The 18768-nt window shown below is 36.5% G+C and overlaps 1 protein-coding gene and 1 pseudogene across 1 annotated transcript in view; both read right to left on the bottom strand.

Annotated features, from left to right (window-relative positions):
- ADAMTS3 (ADAM metallopeptidase with thrombospondin type 1 motif 3) overlaps positions 1 to 18768 on the bottom strand; it is a 255690-nt gene that overhangs the window by 71261 nt on the left and 165661 nt on the right. The gene's annotated exons all lie outside the window — the stretch shown is intronic.
- LOC109440784 (UDP-N-acetylglucosamine--peptide N-acetylglucosaminyltransferase 110 kDa subunit) lies at positions 553 to 3814 on the bottom strand (annotated as a pseudogene).

Raw genomic sequence — 18768 nt, 5'->3', positions numbered from 1 at the left:
CAAGTGGTTTATGAGACCTATAAAAAGATTACATCAGCAAAGTCCTCATTAACCTGTAAAGTTCAAAAACTAAAACAAGGAGCAACCTTTTAGCTTAAAACCTTATCTCAAGAGAACTATATACACTTCACATGAATAAACACACATGAAACCAAACATTTTAAAAGCTCCAATACCCCATATATAAAGAAAAAAAATATTTCAGAAGACCCAATCAATCCATGGAATCACAAAAAGTCAGGACAATCTAGATCTCCCCTCCACATTAACCATCCCATGAAGACCAAGGGAGAGCAGACCTAGAAACCATGCACCAGCCTGTTGCTGCAAAATTCTATGTCAATTCTTTGTAGAACAGTAGTTTCCCATCCCTTGTGTCTCTCCTTATCATGCAGGACAAAAGCCTAGCTGTGCTATTCTATTATACTTATTTGTCACCCATCTGCAATGTGATACTGTACAGATAAGTAAAAGCACGTTATCTAGTTCCCTTTCCCCCAGAAGGTTGAGGCTCAGGTACAGCAGCAATTCTCCCATGTATGCAGTCTTTATTTAAGCTGACTCAGTGACTTGGACAGGCTTAATCATGTGATCAGGTTTGTTGCCAGCTACATAATGCCCCTACGTCTGTAGACGGATCTGCTCTAGTTCCATTGTGTATTGTTCAGTGTAGGCCAGAGGGCTAGATATTCTCTGCTTCCAGACTTTGCCATGAATTTTCTTTAGATATTCTAGATCACTTCCCAGTTTCACAGCTATGTCATCATAATCGTGTCTATTTTTAGTAATAAGCTCAAGACAACGTAAACAAGTGAGCTGGGAAGGTGCAGCTGGAGAAGCAAAGGTGTCTCCTGGCATAGTCACCATGGGTGTCCCCACCCAGAGGACACCCATCCCTGTGGTGTGCCCATTACAGAGTGGAGTGTCCAGGCAGACATCAGCCAGCTGGCCTCTCCTGACATGTGCCTCTGTAGGAGTAACAGATGAAAAAATGAGGTGGTTCTGGGGAAGACCCATGTTTTGTGCATACTATTGAATATTAGGTTCTCCTATTGATTGATAGGAAATGCAACAGCCGCGGCACACTATTGGGAACACACCTCAGAATATTTGCCCACGTCTGCAAAGTAGAAGGGTCAATGTTAGATAACTGATGAAAGTTACAGTACACAATGGCATCTTCCGGTAACCCGTACTTAGAATGCGTGGTTACAATAACGGTACAGGGAACCTCCTCTCCAGTGGCAGCCTTACTGTTGATCTGAGTAGTTGCCAGTCTGTTGCTAAAACTGAATCCATTAATTGTTGTCTGATTTTGCCCTCTGTCAAACATTTCCATACTGCTTCTGCAATAGTATTCATAGGAATAATGGCCATATTAAGAGCTGAACTACTGTTGTCTGTATTGTCTCCTCCATCAGGATGTTTCATCTTGACACTTTTCGCATCTGGTTGACCATCAAGAAATGCCTTGAGGTCGATGCCATTCAGAACAATCCGATTGTCATAAATGTGCCCACTGGACTTAAAATCAATGACTGCCTTTTTCTCCAAATGAGGGAACATATTAGCATAATCACCAATAAAGAAAGTATGGGGCATATAAACCAGTTTCTCAGAATACTGCCCAGAAACTTCAGCTGGTGAAGTTTCCTGATCAGTGATGACACAATCCATGAAAAGTGCACCACTAGTCGCTGGATATCCCAGCCACATTGCCTGAACAGGACCTGGCTGAGAGCAAACAGCTTATTTCAAGCACCCTTGGTATAACCATTCAGATTTACAATGATGTGTATACGGTCCTGATGGATGCGGTCAGCTGCTTTTCTATTGCGTGGAATCTGAACAAGATCAATGAAATGATTTGCTTCTGTCATCACCCTTACTTGAAAGTTTGCGCCATCATCTGTGCTCAGGGCATAACAGAATACCTCAAATTTATCAGGATTGTGCATGTCTGGGATAGACTGCATAAGGAGAGAAGTAGGATAATTCCCAAAGTCAGAACTCACATATCCTACACGTAGTTGACCATCACTGAGCTTCAAGTCCTTTGGATGTTGACATGGTGGTTTATGAAGAACATTAATCTTATCCCAGCAGAGGTTCCCATAACTCTCAGCAATAGCCTTCCTGAAGCCACGAGAAAGAGGATATAGCATACTATGGTGAGGATGCACAGACTGCAACCTATTCTTCTCTAACTGGTCAACGATGATACTAACCAACTTCTCCATTCGCTCATCATAGTCTGTCCAATCACAGACAATCTGCAGGCAATGAGCCAAGTTATAATAAGCATCAGGAAAATCAGGTTTAAGTTTCAAAGCAGTGCGGTAAGAAGCTATTGCTTCTGGAATATTTTCTGAATCCTGGTGAATGGAAGCCAGCTTGCTGTCGGTATCTGCAAAGGCCGGGTCAATCTGAATAACACGAGTGTGACACTGCAAGACTCCCTGAACATCCTGTATCTCCTTTAGCGTGTTTCCCACATCAGAGTAGGCATCAGCAAAGGTAGGGCTGACTTTGAATACCTCCTAATAATGCATCAGAGCTTCCTCTAGTTTTTCCTGCTGCTGCAGTACACATGCTAACTTTGAACGGGTAGCGGCAAACTCTGGGAAGACTTCTAATGCTCCATGATACAAGCAAACTGCTTTTCCCTGTTCTCATTTGATATTGGCCAGGTTATTCAGAAAGTGCGCAAGGGTGGGACATGGCTGGAGAGCTGTATTATAATAATGTGCCTCGGCAACACTGGCCTTCTCTTTGAGAGCATTGGCTAGGTTGCCCTAAGCATCCGGGAAATGTGGTTGCGATTCAATAGCTCGCCTAGAGGTGTCCATTGCCAGATCTATCAGACCTGCTCATAGTATACACAAGCCAGGTAGCTGTGCACTACTGCAGAATTTGGACTCAAGCTTAGAGCACAAATGTAAGCTGCCACAGCTCTGTCAAAAACCCGTACCTCTTTCAAGACATTTCCTAAATTGATATTAGCATCCAGAAATTTGAGATCAAGGGTGACAGCCTTTTCAAAGTGATGAATTGCAAGCCAAATTTCCTTTTGCACAATGAAAATACAGCCAAGATTACTCCAAGCTACTGCAAAATTCAGTTGTGTCTCAATTACTTTTAAATAATATGCCATATTTCTCATCATATGTCTTTTTGGTGTGTTCCTTGCTGGAAGAGGAGGTGTGTGTCTGCCATAGATCCAGGTCTCAAGCTTCCAACAGAGAGGCACCTTACTCATGGGACAGGAGGTTTTACCCACCTGACACTTTCTTCCAAGTGACTCAGGGTTTTGAGCAGGTTTCCCTGGTCACTGTGAACACAGAGCAAATCGGGATTGTACTGAAGCGTGGAGATGTAGGCTTGTACTGCCACTTCCATGTCACCTGCTGCTACCATAGCAGCTGCCAGGTTAATATAACCATCGATGAAATCTGGTTTGAAACACAATGCATGCTGGTAATGTTCAATTGCTTTTCTACAATTGTCCTCTTTCTTTGTACATGTTCTCCAAATTCAAATAGGCTCCTGTCAGATAGGGTTCTGCTTAATTGCCAGAGTGCTAAAGTGAGTAGATCTGTCCAGGCTTCAACACTGAAAGTATATAGATGAAAATATTAAAAGCCCACCAGTATTGTCTGGCTCTTGTCTCCAGAGCTACAGGCAGTGTCTTCCAGTTGCCTCAAAAATCTCCTGCCTGATATTCTCAATGTGTCAACTCAGCTAACCCTTGGAATGAAAGCATACTTTTCATTGGTTCTGTGCTGTCAGCCACGTTGCTCACAGAAGATGCCATTTGGAACTTCTTGAGAGAGTGCGAGAAGGGGGTGATTGAATCCCGCTATCACCACTACTGGCAAGACAGTTTGTAGAGATAGTAGTGAGAGGTCAGCAGCTGGACCAGAGCTTTGGCAGGCTTGAGCAGCAGTAGCAGTTAAACTTCAAATATCAGGAACCCTGGTTGGCTATCTACCTCTCAGTCTTAAATTATATTCTTTCTTACTTAGGATTTTTATAGTTCAGCTCTAAGTTGAAAAGCAGAGGAAGAGGTCCCATGCCCAATTTACTAGAGTACATTCTAGTAAACTCACACTGCTAAAAGTTAAAGTTTTCTAAGTAAGCTCAATTGCGTAAAAGAAAGGTAAGATTCCATTTTACAGCTGTCAATTTCAAAGTGAAGTTATTTCCATCAGTTGTCTCTTATATGCTACTATTAATATACATTATGTATTAAGGGTAAAAGATTTCTTTACCTCAAACTTCCCCAGAAATTACTTAAGCATACTAAATTTTTCTCCAAAGGCATATTTAAATAATTTAATAAAAATGTAAACAAGTTCTTATAGCCAAACTATGAATACTAACATTTGTCATTTATTCTTTCCGATAAATATTTAAAGAACAGGGCCAATTGACCTGGCACTGTTCTAAGCAGTTGGGAGGACACAGGCAGACATGGAACCTCCCACACAGAACTCTTTCCACTGATAAAAATGATGAAGCAGGGTAAGAAGAATTAAACAAAATGAGGGGAGTAAGAGCGACAAGTTGAGGAATGTACAATTTCAAATAAGGTATTCAAAAGAAAGCAGAAAATACAGATCTTGCGAAATAATGGAATAAGCCACATGAATATCAAAGATATAGATGGGTAAGACATAAAGGAACTGTGTGTGTGTGTGTGTGTGTGTGTGTGTGTGTGTGTGTGTAAACTTTTTATTCAAATTTATAGTGTAGATCTTTCGGAATGACTATATAGCATAACAAAAAGAAAATCAGAGTAGTTCAAGAGTTTGGTTGCCAGACTTTCTAAAATGGCCGCACAAAGATCCCTGGAACCAGTGAATGGGATGAGATATCACTCCTATGGTTATGTCATATGGCACAGTTGACCAGGAATGATAGAGGCATTATCCTGGTGTGCCTGATCTGATTTCATCAGCCATTAAAAGCAGGGCGCTTTCTCTGGCTGGTCGCAGAAAGCAGTGTCAGAAATTGAACCATGACAAGGCTATGATGTGCCATTGCTGGCTCTGAAGATGCGGGGAGCTTGTACAAGGACCAGAGAGAGACATCTATTAATAGTTGCTGAGAGTGAACCCCAGCCAACAGACAGCAAGGAAACAGGGACCTCAGGCCTACAACAACAAAGACTTGAATTCTGCCAACAACCTGATGGAACTGGAAGTGGTTTCTTTCCCAACGCCTCCAAATAAGAGTTCAACCTGACTAGAACTCTGATTTTGGCCTTTAGATATTCTAAGCATAGGACCCAGTCCAGTCACCTGAATTCTGAATTACAGAACTGTGAGCTAATAAATTGTTGTTTTAAGCCACTAAGTTCTTGGTTATTTGCTATGTAGCAACGGACAAATAATACAAAGAGAACAAAGCTTGAGCCCCAACTCTGCAATGATCCAGCTGTATGATTTAGGGAAAGATGCCAAACTTATCTGAGCCTCAGTTTTCTTATCTGTAAAATAAATGTGCTATGCTACAGGATCACTAAAATCTTCCTCCTGGCTAAATTTCCATAATTAATAATTGGGCCATAATTTCACTAATTTAAATTATTAAAGGTGCTTGTTGTTACAGTTTTTTTGATCATATATGATTGATATATATAATTTATTAGGATGGTGCAAAAGTAATTGCGGTTTAAAAGTTTAAAAATAATTGCAAAAACTGCAATTACTTTCGCACCAAACTAATATTTGTTGCTAAACCCTTGAAGGATACAATTCACAATTAAAATATTTTTACGAATAAAATGTGCTACACTACAAGAGAACCTACACTATGATATAAAATACTTCATGACAATGTAGAATTCTAGTAATTTATCACAGTGAGACATAATCTTCTCATTCACCATTTAAAGAAGAGCACAGAGTATCCATAAAGTCTGGAGGCATCAGCAAATACACATAATGTTGCCCAAAACATCTTCAGTCTCTTCTCTGAAAAATAAAATGTCTATTTTTCCAGATTTATAGAGAACCTATAAAAAGTTGAGTCAACATGACATTTTGATTATTTAAGTATTTACATATCCACAACACAGACCAGAATTTTATCCTCAGTGATTAAAAGTTCATTTTATGTCTTTTTGTTGGATGCAATAAAATTTTAATTATGCAACCTCCAATAAATTGTTACTGAAATAGAATTATAAAAACATGGAATTAAAAATGCATACTAGCATAACACAATATTGAAGAAGCAGTCATTCTGCATTTTTAAAAATAATCTAAAGTGCTATGCTCATTTGGGTAATACTGACCAAATAGTTTTGACTTATGTTCAAATGGAAGGTCAGTTTTTATAATTATATAATATATTGTCAATATATTTAAGCCATAGTAACTACTGCAAATTTAAGACAAATTTATGGCACAACAATATTTGCTATCAAATATTATGAATGGAATAGTGTAATTCCTAACCCACAAATGTCAATATCCAAATTAAATTTAATAACATAGCATTTTTTTTTGCATTCAAATAAAATTGTTGAGTCAATCTGAAAGTGAATTTCCACTAACAACACGTTGCTGAAATGAAACTATTCTTAGTCTAAGGAATAAAATATGCCAGAGGAAAGAGACAGTTATATTTACATTTTACCCATATAAATGCATGCCTATAATACATTCTCCCAGATAGTACTGATCATATGGAAGCAAAAATATTGGGAGTATTTTTAGATCTTCTATTAAAAAAAAACAAAAAACATATGGAATACAAACAGCTTTACTAGCTGTTTTAATGTTTTATCTTCTAATTCTAACATTTGTCAGTTCTGGATTGATATTGACTGATTTTTTTTCTCATTTTGCATTTTCCTGCTTCTTTGCATTCTTGGTAATTTTAATCAGGTGTCTGACATAGAAAGTTTTACCTTGTTGGCTGTTGGATGTATCTGTATTCCTATAAATATTCTTGAACTTTGTTCTTGGATGCAGTTAAATTAATGAGAACAGTTTGGTCCCTTCAGGTCTTACTTTTAAGATATATTAATCAGGATCAGAGTGAGGCTCATCTAGCGCTAATAATTCAGACCAACTGGGGCAAGACCCCTGTGTGTGCTCTCTCCAATGCTGGGCGAATCATGGGATATTCCAGTCTGCTTAAGAGGAATAAGCACTTTTCCCAGTCCAACAGAAGTCAGGCACTGTGACCTCCAGGTCTCTCAGGTGGTTCTTTTTCAAGCTTTGCATAGTTTCCTCACATAAATGTGCGGACCAGGAATCAGCAAATACTAGAGAGTAACCTCTACAAATGTGCAGAGCTCTGTCTGTCTGTAGCTCTCTCTTCTGTAATACTCAGCCCTGTGAACTCTGGCCACCTTCATCTCCCAGTCTCTTAGATCTGGCTTCTCAACTCTGAGTGTCTGCCAGGCTTAGCCTGAGTTCTCCCTTCCTCGGATTCAGACTGGAAACCCTCCAGGCAATAAACTGGGGTAATGATGAGGCTCACCTCATTTATTTCTCATTTTTAGGGACCAGTGCCCATTGCCAGATACCCAGTGTTTGCAAACTATTGTTTCATATGTTTTGTCCATTTCTGGTATTTTAAAGCAGGAGGGTAAATCCAGTCTTTATTATTTCATCTTGGTCAGAAGCAGAAGTTCACTTAATTGGATTTTGCTAAGAGCATATGGTGGTTTAGAAGCTTGGGTTTACCAGCATGCTATTCTGTAACATGACTTAGAGTTTTCTATAGGCATTCACCTTTCCCTAAATGACTTTCTAGACACATTTACTTGGACTTGTGGAAGTTAGGTAGTTGTGAAATGTTCAGTGTAAAAACTCTGACATTGTTCTTTTAATTTAAAAAAAAAAATCATACATTTATAAGATATGAAATCTCCTTGAAAATGTCCTGCAACACAGGGTATCATATGCAAGGAAGAACAATTTAAGGTTGAATAGTATTTAGTAAACCTCCAAAAAAAAATTTCTATTCACCTTTCTCAGAAAAGAATGTGAACTTCTTTGTTTACTGAGAGCTGGCTGAGCCAAAAGATACTGTAAAAGTGTTTACAGAAAGAAACTGTCTTCCAAGAGTAGCCAAGAGGAAAAACAAACAAACAAACAAAAAATCCAGCTGCTTGCTACTTAACAAAAACATGGAGAGAGTTCAAAAAATTAAAACCTTAGCAAACATAGGTATCGCTTTACAGTCTAAAGGACACAATGTTTGAAATCTTCACTGAAAATGTTTTGCACTAAGTTTTTTAGAGAATTGCCAACTAGGCTTTTAAAAATCACGTTTAGATGAAGAAAATTGGGGGTGTACTTCAGGACGTCATGTTACAGAGGTGAAGGCAAGAAATAAGTTCTATAAATCAAGGTTCACCGTGGCCCCTAAAATTAACAACAGGCAGAAAGAAACTGCTCACTCAAAAAGGAATCATTTTGTAGTAAGTGAAGGAAGGTGAAACAAAGGCAATTCATGGTGCATTAGGTCTTATTATATCTAAATTCATCTTTCAAAGATTTTAAAGATCTTTTTGCATTTTTAGCACAAGAAACCCAAATTTAATATGCTTAACTCAAACTGAGGAATGACATATTGGTTAGATTAACACAGATGTAGTGAAAACATTTAACCACTATCATTAAATAAATAGTTATTTTCCTCAAATATCAGAGGGAAACCCAAACTATAACTAGTAAGTCTATTTCTAAGTGAATGTCAGTTTATTTCATCTCAACTAACAGAGATCTAATAGACTGGTAACACAAGGAGAATCCTCATATACGAAAATGTTAGAATTACTAGAAAAGGTTCATTAGCTTCTTTCCTCCTGACCTCCCCATTCCCTCCCTGTTTCCTTTCTTTTCTCCCTCCTCCATTCCTTGCTCCCCTCTCTCCTTCTTTTCATTGTTTTCCCTTCCTCTCCTCCTTAATGCCTTCATCCCATCTCTTTCCAAACATTTCTTGAGCATCTTTTCAGCACAGAATATGATCTCGCTATAAAAGGAATAAAAGATAAGGCCAGTGCCTGTCATTGAGGACGTCACAGCTGAATAGGAGAGAAACATCTATAAACAGAAACTTTCATACCAGGTAAGTATGTAACTGAAGGAGAATCAAGTTATTCCACCTGGAGAAATCTAGAAAGTTTCAACAGAGGAGGTGACATATGAGTTGGATATTAAAAGATTCACAAAAGTTAGACATGTGGAGAAATAGGGAGGCAATGGACACACATGTGCAGGAGACCTGGAAAAATACTGACATATTGGGGAAATAGAACTTCAAAGAGGATGGAGTAAAAAGTAAGTGAAGATTTGTGTTGAGGGATGTGGTCAACAAGGGAGGCTGAGGCAAGATCATGAAGAATCTTAAATATTCTATAGACAGGCTTAGGGCTGATTCTCCTGGGGCAGTTCTGTATCATGCTTGTTATCCTGGCATAAATATTAGCAGTATTTTCTTTCATTTTCGTATGTCTCCTGGATTGAAGAGTGAATTAAGTGGCCATCCTTCTTCTGATAGGTCTCTCAGTCTCAGAATGTGATTTCTAGAAGGCAGGGATGACTTGAATTCTCTTTTGTGCACCTGTGTTCAGTGGAATAGACTGACTGCCTAACAGGGCTTCCATGTTCTCTTTGCAGTGATGGTCTTTCCTGGTTGTGGGGACAGGTGTGATGAATTTGGTGACTTGGCAGGCGACATCCATTCCGATCTCCTCGTGGTGCCTACTCCCACAGAAGCTGGAACTACCTGCCCCAGTGTACTTGCAGCTAGGATTCCAGGTGAGAATCTGGTTAAGCCAATTTGATGCCCTCATGTGAGGTTTGGAATTCAGACGTGGCTAATGTGGTTGGGGAGACACTGGAGACACGTTTTCTTCAGCAGCATCCTAGGTCCAGTCGTGAGCTGTGGGGATGCTGAGAGGAAAGTGTCGTAGTAGTAATGGCAGCTTGTTATCCTCAGAAATCATCCTCGGTGACAAGTTCTTGGAGTCAACAGGTCCGGCAGCAGCTTGTGCATTTTCCCCCTTTCTGACTAGAGCTGCAATAGCAGCTGCCCGGGTGGGCCAGGCTGCTGTATCCTTCTGGGAACTGGTCCTGGAGCCCATGCCTAGGGGCCACTCCTCCAATCCTTCCAACAATTTAATGTGCACTTAATTATTTATATTAAATCCTTTCAAGCTTAAAATAGCTAGTGTGGTTTCAATTTCCTGGAACTGAACCTTGACATATATATGGTAAGTTATTTAACAACACTGGACCTGAAATCCATAGCCGTGTAATAAGAGGGTAGGGCTAGTCAATGGCCTGAAAGATTTCTTCTATTTCTAGAATACTGCTTCTGTGATTCTACGATTTTGTGGAGTTTGCCTGATACCTCTTTTGGTCTCTCCTGCATCCCTCAGAAACTGCTGCCAATCTGGCCTCTAGCTTATATTGCCATAGAACTGTTTCTCAAAGATCACTATTAATATATACTTTTAGTCATTGGAAAATGCAGCAAAAGCCATAGGATGTATACAAGGCAGGAAAGAGAGGTCACTCATTTATTTAACAAACATTACTGAACATCAATTATGTGCCAGATGCTCTTAAAAAATATGTTATACACTCCTTAACCTAGTCCAAGCATTGTTTAGACAACATTCCTCAAATTACTCATTTTATCTTTGTCCTGTTTGCAATGTAATAGCTTTCAGTCCCTACCCTGTAGATACCCTTCTCTACCCCTTTCCATTCCAGGCTTCAGTCAGTATAGCTCCTTCTTTATAGATATTGACCTGAGTCAAATGAGGATTTCTTTTCCTATCTCTCTAGACCACTGTTTCCATTTTTCAGCCCACTTTGCTTTCTTCAATACAGTGAATTGTCACACATTCTTTTCACTGACACAGTCTTTCAATTCTGCATTTCGTTCTCCCCTCTTAGTTTTCCCTATGTCCCTTTAGGTAGCTCTTTGCTGGATCCAGTGTTGCTGAGAATTACCCAAGGCATTTGCTTTGTATACAGACTTTCTAGGACAACTGGTTCAGTCAGAGAGTTTCAACACATTTTTAACCCTTAGGTTACCTATCCTGAGTTACAGAGCATTTCTACCTTCTGTTCCACTATCTTTTCATTGTTATTACTCTCAAAGCATTAACTTATCTCAACATGATGTATCTTTCAACAATATTGTACTTTCCTTCCAGGCAATCAAAACCCTGGAGTTATGTTTACCTTATTTGTCTCATCAGGCCATTGCCAAATTGTGATAATTCTTGCTACATAATATTCTTAGATTTGCCATTTTATTTGCATTTCTGCATCCAATTTTGTAATGCATGTTCTATATATTGGTCTATTTCTTCTCTTTAGCTGTTTTATGTCTCCTCTATCATATGTTCAACCACTTAAATTACCTTCTTTAAGTGTTATTCCAAGAGCTTTTAGTAGTGGAAATTTCCTTTCTTCATTAAATCTAAACCTTGTGGCATTGGCCAAACATTTCGCTACCTAAACTATACATCTCTTATTGCAGCTTCATTTTATTTTCCTCTAGAAGAATTAACCTAATTATTTTCTTAAAATCTACTCATTTTTGCCATTCTACTTATTTATTCAGCCTACAATGTTGTCTACCTGAACAAAACATTATCATAAAAAGTCCTTAAAAAAACTTGATGAAAGTCTTCCCTGTTTAAGGATCATTTCATCTGACTATAATCAATATATTTAGCAGTCCCAGAGGACTTTCAATTAATGTTTGTAAAGGCAAAACTTCAAAAAAAAATGTTCAAGGGAAAATTCATGTGTTATATTTTTCCTCTTATTCAATGAACATCTGAGTAAGTTCTCTGTAGAGCAAAGAATAGTCACAGATAACAAAACTCACCACAGCTCGCAATTTCATGTAACAACAAAGCTAGGTATATACTACATACTACTTGTTAGCATACAGTTGCACTCACACAAGAATTTGAGAGTTAGTGAAACTTTATCCTATTTGCTTTGGAACTCTTTATTATATTGACTATGGTATTGTAGACAGGGGGACATAAAAAAATGTTCTTAAATGCAGAATACTTTTGTAATTTAAAAAATCTGATAATTAATGATTGCGTCCCTTTTTTAATAAATGGGAAATGTGCTAAAAAGTAGTCCAATAAGCCTGAATCACAATAAGAAATCAATGAATGTTTGGTAAACAAATGAATGAGAGAACAAATCAGAAGGTAAATGATGAGTTTAGAAAAAAATGAGGATATGAATGGATCATAGTGTCAGTGTGAAAAAAGTAGAGGAATGGAAAAGGAAAACAACAGCTAATTGTCACTTAAGTTTCTAATAGTACAAGAAATGATAATATCAAAGAAAACCTTGACACAAGTTATACATCCAAGAGTCTGGGTACAAGTAAATAAATTAATCTTATCACAATACACACAGAGGCAAACACTATAATACTATATGATATGTTATAGCTTATGGACATATAAAATATAGTCAGTCCTTATTATTCCTGGATTCCGTATTTGTGAATTTGCTTATTCACTAAAATTTATTTGTAATTTCCAAGTTAAAACTGCTTTCTCAGTCATCTGCAGACATGTACAGAGTTGCAAAAAACACTCAAGTAAGCAAGAATATAAAATAATACAGAATTATGATTTATGAGAAAGAAACACATCAATATTTCCAAATGATGTGGTTGATTTTATAGAAAATCTAAAAGAATTTACAGATAGACTATTAGAATTAATAAATGAATTAAGCATGCCACTGAATACAAACCCAATATAGAAAATTACTTGAGTTTGATATACAGTTGACACTTGAACAATGCAGGGGTTGGGGTGCTGACCCCTGCACAGTTGAAAATCCACGTACAACTTTTGACTCATCAAAAACTTAACTACAGTACCTCGATATCTGTGGGCGTTGGTTCTAGACCACACCTGCATATCAGAATCTGCAGATGCTCAAGTCCCTTATATAAAGTGACATAAAACAATGTATACAGTGGGCCCTCTGCATCCAGGGATTCCCAATCACAGACTGAAAATATTGTTTGAATCACTGATGTGAAACCTGGGGATACAAAGAGCCAACTGTATATTAATTGAAAAAAAATCCACATATAAGTGGACCCATGCAGTACAAACTCTTGCTGTTCAAGGGTTAACTGTATTAACAGCAAACGATGAGAAATGAAATTTATCAAGAAACAATAAGAAAAGCAATACCATTTAAAAGAATATAAAAATAAAATTTTCAGGAAAAACAATTCTAACAAAGATGTGCTAGATCTCTACACTGAAAACTATAAACATTACTTAAAGGTACTGAGCCACAGAGTTGGAGAAAATATTTGCAACATATAGTTGGCAAAGCATTCATAACCAGAATATATAAGTACTCCTACAAAGTACTAAGTACTCATACTAATTATTCAAACAAGAACAAGACAGACATCCATTTTTAAATGTGTCCTTAATTATGTACTTTATAAAAATAACAGTCTAATAGCCAATAGGTACATATGAAGGTTCTCAACATTGTTAGACATCAAGAAAAATAAAGCTACATAAAACATACCTACTTCAATGGCTAAAATGGAAAATGAAACAATTCCAAGAATTGGATAATATTTGAATCATCTGGCACTCTCATACACTGTAAGTGGGAATGTATATCAGTACACAACTTTCTAAACCATTTAGCATTTTCTGCTACAGTTGAATATATGAAAACCCTATGACACAGCAATTCTATGTAAAACTAAAACAGAAATGAGTGCATATGTCCACCCACCATAATACATGTACAAAAATATTCATAGCTATTTATAATAGGTAAAAGTGGAAAATAGATTGGATGAATAAATTATGGCAAATTGCACAGTGGAATAGTAGAAAGCAATAAAAATGAACAAATTATTACTGCATGCAGCAACATGGATTAACCTTATGGACATAATATTAAGTTAAAAAAACAGACAAAAAAGGAATTTTATATGATTTAATTTACATTATGCATACTAATTTCATGAAAAGTCCAAACCACACGATATTAATAGAATTTAGAATGGTGATTACCTTGGTGGGGTACCGACTAGGAGATGGTACAACGTAAGCTTTTGGGATGCTGGAAATATTCTATAACTTGATATGCATGATGGTTACATTTGTAAAAACTCATTGAGCTGAAAACTTAAGACTTATGAACTTTACTGTATGTATACTATAAATCAAGAAAAAAAACACAGAGAAACACAATAAGGTTTAAATATGAATCTATTCTATCATACGCCAATGCCTTGTTTGACACGAGTATAGAAATGTGAAACATTGGAGAACATCATAAGAATCCCTGAAGAACATAATGTAGCAATCTAAATTGATGCAAACAAATTTATGCAAGAACGGCAAAAAGTCTCCCACAAAGACTGCCTTCTCTCCTAAAAAAACTGACTTGATAACAAAAACACTTTAAATCAATCCACAAAATTTACTTCTTAAAGAGTGGAATGTCTGGTTAATGTAAGCCTAGCTAGAGTACACAGGACATTTGTCAGATTTTTGCCAAAGAATGCCTATGAGATCATTCTTCAAAAGGCCACCCCCCCCTCCATATTCCTGACATGATATAAACTACTTTGGTATTTATGTATGCTGAACACTGCTTTAGTGTACTTTATAGGTCTTTAAATAAAACCAGCTGTCATTCTAGCTAACATTAAGGAAAAAAAAAAAAAAGAAAAGAAAAGAAACATGGTTTCTCTATAGCACTCTCATGTGCCTTAAGAATCACCTAATTCTTAGGGTCTCCCCCCAGACATTTGACTACAGTAAGTCTGTAATGGGTTTTAGAATCTGCACTTCAAGAAGCACTCCAGGAGATCCTGAATCACATGATTTGGGTTGTACATTTACAATACACTTCTATACACTACAGTATGAACTGTTCATTTTCAGTGGATCTGCTTATTTTAAAAATATAATGTCTTTTCTCTATGTGATCTTAATTAGCTTGGATGATAAGACCTAGTACAATAAACAATAAACTTCATATGTCCTTATCTTTTAAAACATAATAAATGTTTTATCTGATATTTAGATTTCATTTTTCTCAGTCACATCAGTATAACAACACTAACCTATTAAATAATCCAAGAAGGAAAGTAACTGAAGTAATGCTTTTCCATATTAGTTAAGAAGTGCTGTGTGCATAAAACAATTTCTCATCAGATAAACTACTAATTTTTTATTAATAAGAAACGTACCTGAGAGAGATTTGGATCAGAGTCATCTAAGTCTGTCAATATAGAAATTCAGGGTTAACTGTATTCAACAAATTTAAAGACCAATGTGTATTATTAAAATACTGGGGAGAGATTATAAAGTGAATCTAGGCTGATTGAAAGGCAGAGATTCAGAGGGGATGAATGGGTGAGGGGGGGAGGGAGGGAGGGAGGGAGGGAGGGAGGGAAGGAAGGAAGGAAGGGAGGAAGGAAGGAAGGAAGGAAGGAAGGAAAAGAAGGAAGGAAGGAAAGAAGGAAGGAAAGAAAGAAGGAAGAAAGGAAGAAAAAGCTGAGAAAGACTGAAGAGGCGATAGAGGAATAAATGATCTGTGATTTAAAATGGGATAGCAATAAGATGAAAATCAGAACATTCAGGTTGTGAGAGAGCAAGACCTAAGAACCCATTCACAGAAAGTAGAAGGTATCATTTAATAAAATAATTTTTACTATTGGAAACATGATTTCTTAAACAAGAAATTGAAAAACCAAAAACAGTGAACCAGATTAGTATGTTGTTCTGTTATGAGCCTTGGGAAACACCCTAGATTTTTTCACTTCTGTACCCATATAAAATGGAGAAACCATCCATTTGGCCTACCTTGGACCTCAAGCTATTATCGTGCAAATAATGAATTGATTAGTGAATTGTTTTGAGTTTCTCAACATATAGTATATTGTTATTTAGAATGTTACGCTCTTTATTTATACTAACTTAAGTTACATGAGTTAACATTTTAATAACATTTAGTATCATGAGCATGAATTAAGAAAATGCTAGAGTGGAAATGTATTACGCAGAAAAGGCCATGTGAAAAAAAAATATTGCTAAATCTTTCAGTTAAAGAACACAATTACCTCCCCTTACCCCTCCTCACCGCAAATATTGGACACCATTTAAATTTGAAGGTGCTGGAAATACTAAGACCTTGCTTGGTTTAATAATATTGAGGATATGAGAGCAATATTGATGAAATACATAGCACCTACCAAACACTTAAAATGCTAATTGGATGAATACACTCTAATTACTAGTAATTACGTCACTGTGAATGCACATCACTACTTTAACAAACATATCAATGAATTATTGTCATGGGTAAAAATAAAATAGACCTTTATCTTTAAGAAGCTAGCAAAATTAATAAACTACACTCAAAGGTTAAGTATTATCATCATTAGGATTAATTTACATATAATGCATATTTTTATTACAGACTGTAGGGAGAATTATTCTAAAGAAGGAGGACAGAAAGATGGAACAAATCATTACCCCAACTGTAATGTAGAAACGGCCATAGTGGCTTGCTAATCTCACTAGGTAACTGCCATTGGGTCATGACAGTCCTAATTTTTGTAATCCTTTTTTCATTTGGGGTAAGACTATGTAGTTATGTAATCACTCAGACTGCCTTGATGGCATTTGATTTTTATCCATATACTGTTCATGTATGTGTTACAATCCTAGGACAACGCCTTTCACACCATAAATGGATTTTTCCCCCTTGAATGTCCTACTCTCTGACAGAGACTAATAATGCAATGAAGATGAAGCTTAAATCAAACAATATTGCAGCAGCTGAAAAGGATATAGATCCTTGACCTGGAAGTCTGTGGTCTCATCAGATTCTACAGGAGTTAACAAATGTCAAACAGAAATTTCTTTTTGTAACTTTAGTTTCCCTAATTTTGTGACTGCTTGACATAGCAAAGCAGCTTGTACAAATACAGTTACTTTCTTCATTTCTTCATGTAATTAAAGACATATTTCATGAGAGACTGAGTAATAAATGTTATTTGTTGAAATGTACAATTTTACACAAATGAATGTACATAACCAAAGAAAAGAATGCCACTGGTTTTCTGTATTATAGAAATGCACACCACACACACACACACACACACACACACACACACTCACACACTCATACATGATTAGAAGAGACTGCAAAATATTTTTGTGGTGCCAATAAGCACCACATAGACTTTCATACCTAAGATATGTTCTTCAGTAATTTTTAATATTAGTATTTAAGATTGTATAATAAAAATTAACCAATTGAACTATCTACCCAAATATAGTTTAAATATAAGTACTAATAATTATCTCGATTTCCCCTCTTTGATATGAAACCACCATATTCTATATTTACTATAGTAAAAGATTTTTGAAAATTATCTTTATTTTTCCTTATTTAATATACATCTCATTAACAACAAATTAATACCATATTCTAGGCACTGTTAATTAATATATTAAGTTAATATATTAACTTAATTAATCCTCACAGCAACTCTATGAAATAGGTGATATTACTGTCTCCACTCTACAGATGAGTAAATGAGCCACCTATACAGTGACTTGCAGAGTCACACACTTAGGCAGAAGAGCTCATGTTTGAGCTCAGGGAATTTGGCTCGAGTCCATCTTCCTAATTACCATGCTATCCTACTTTTCTGAGATATCCTACTTTTCTGAGAGATACACAGTTTGAATTTCTGCAGGTTAAAAAACAATAATTTAAGGGGTTTAAATGGTGGAAATCAAACTTCTCAAAAAATCTGCAACATATTATATAAAAAAGGTAGTGATGTATGAATGAATACAGGGAATCAATAAACATGAAAAAGTCCAAATTCAAAAACGCAGATCCATATATGCGCATGGATCACACACAGGGGAAAAAAGAGATTGGAAGGATATATTCTAAAAAGGATTCCCTTTTTCAAATTTTGTTTATTTTCCCCCAAATTTTGATAACTATCATAACTAGAAAAAATCAGTAAAAGGTATTCAAAAGAAAACAAATGAATAAAAAAGGCAACTTTTAAGGAATGCTTATTTACTGTGTACAGGAATACATACCAACTCCAGGAAGCTTTTGTGTTTTTTTTTAAACATATAACAACACTTTATAAGTACATATATTTTGCACTTTCTCTACTGTACTTTAAATTTGTGTTTGTTTAGCCCCCCCCCCACTAGTTCTGTAGAGCTGTTAAGGAATTGACCATGATTCATTTCTATTTGCATCCACAGTGCCAACACAATATAAGGCCTGGCACTTCAGGAGGCATTCAGTAAATAATGGTTGAGGAATTTCATACTTGTAGGAACAAAAAAAGTAAGGACAATACCACATATGAACAAAATTGTTTCAGAGGCTAATATCTACCAGACATGACCTCATAATTGCATAAAGATGTACGTAGCTGTGTGGTCATGAAGAAGGCAGGTTATCAGTTGGAGAAATAAGAGCCATTTCCAGCACAGCTGGAAAACTCACTGACATTAATTCTACCTCCTTGTATTTCTGGTAAATATTTTACTCATACTTGCCAACCTCTTCTTGAAAATCTTTCCCACATCTCCACACCACAATGTCATTCATGTTTCCCACAACTCTTGACGCATACCTTTATTATATGTATAATGGAGCTGCATTATAGTACTATTTGTAAGTATTTTCTTTGGCTGCAGTAGGA

The sequence above is a fragment of the Rhinolophus sinicus genome, linkage group LG02 (genome assembly GCF_036562045.2).
Source record: "Rhinolophus sinicus isolate RSC01 linkage group LG02, ASM3656204v1, whole genome shotgun sequence".
NCBI lineage: Eukaryota > Metazoa > Chordata > Mammalia > Chiroptera > Rhinolophidae > Rhinolophus > Rhinolophus sinicus.
The sequence above is the reverse complement of the archived record's forward strand: the minus strand, read 5'-3'. Positions and strand labels throughout refer to the sequence as shown.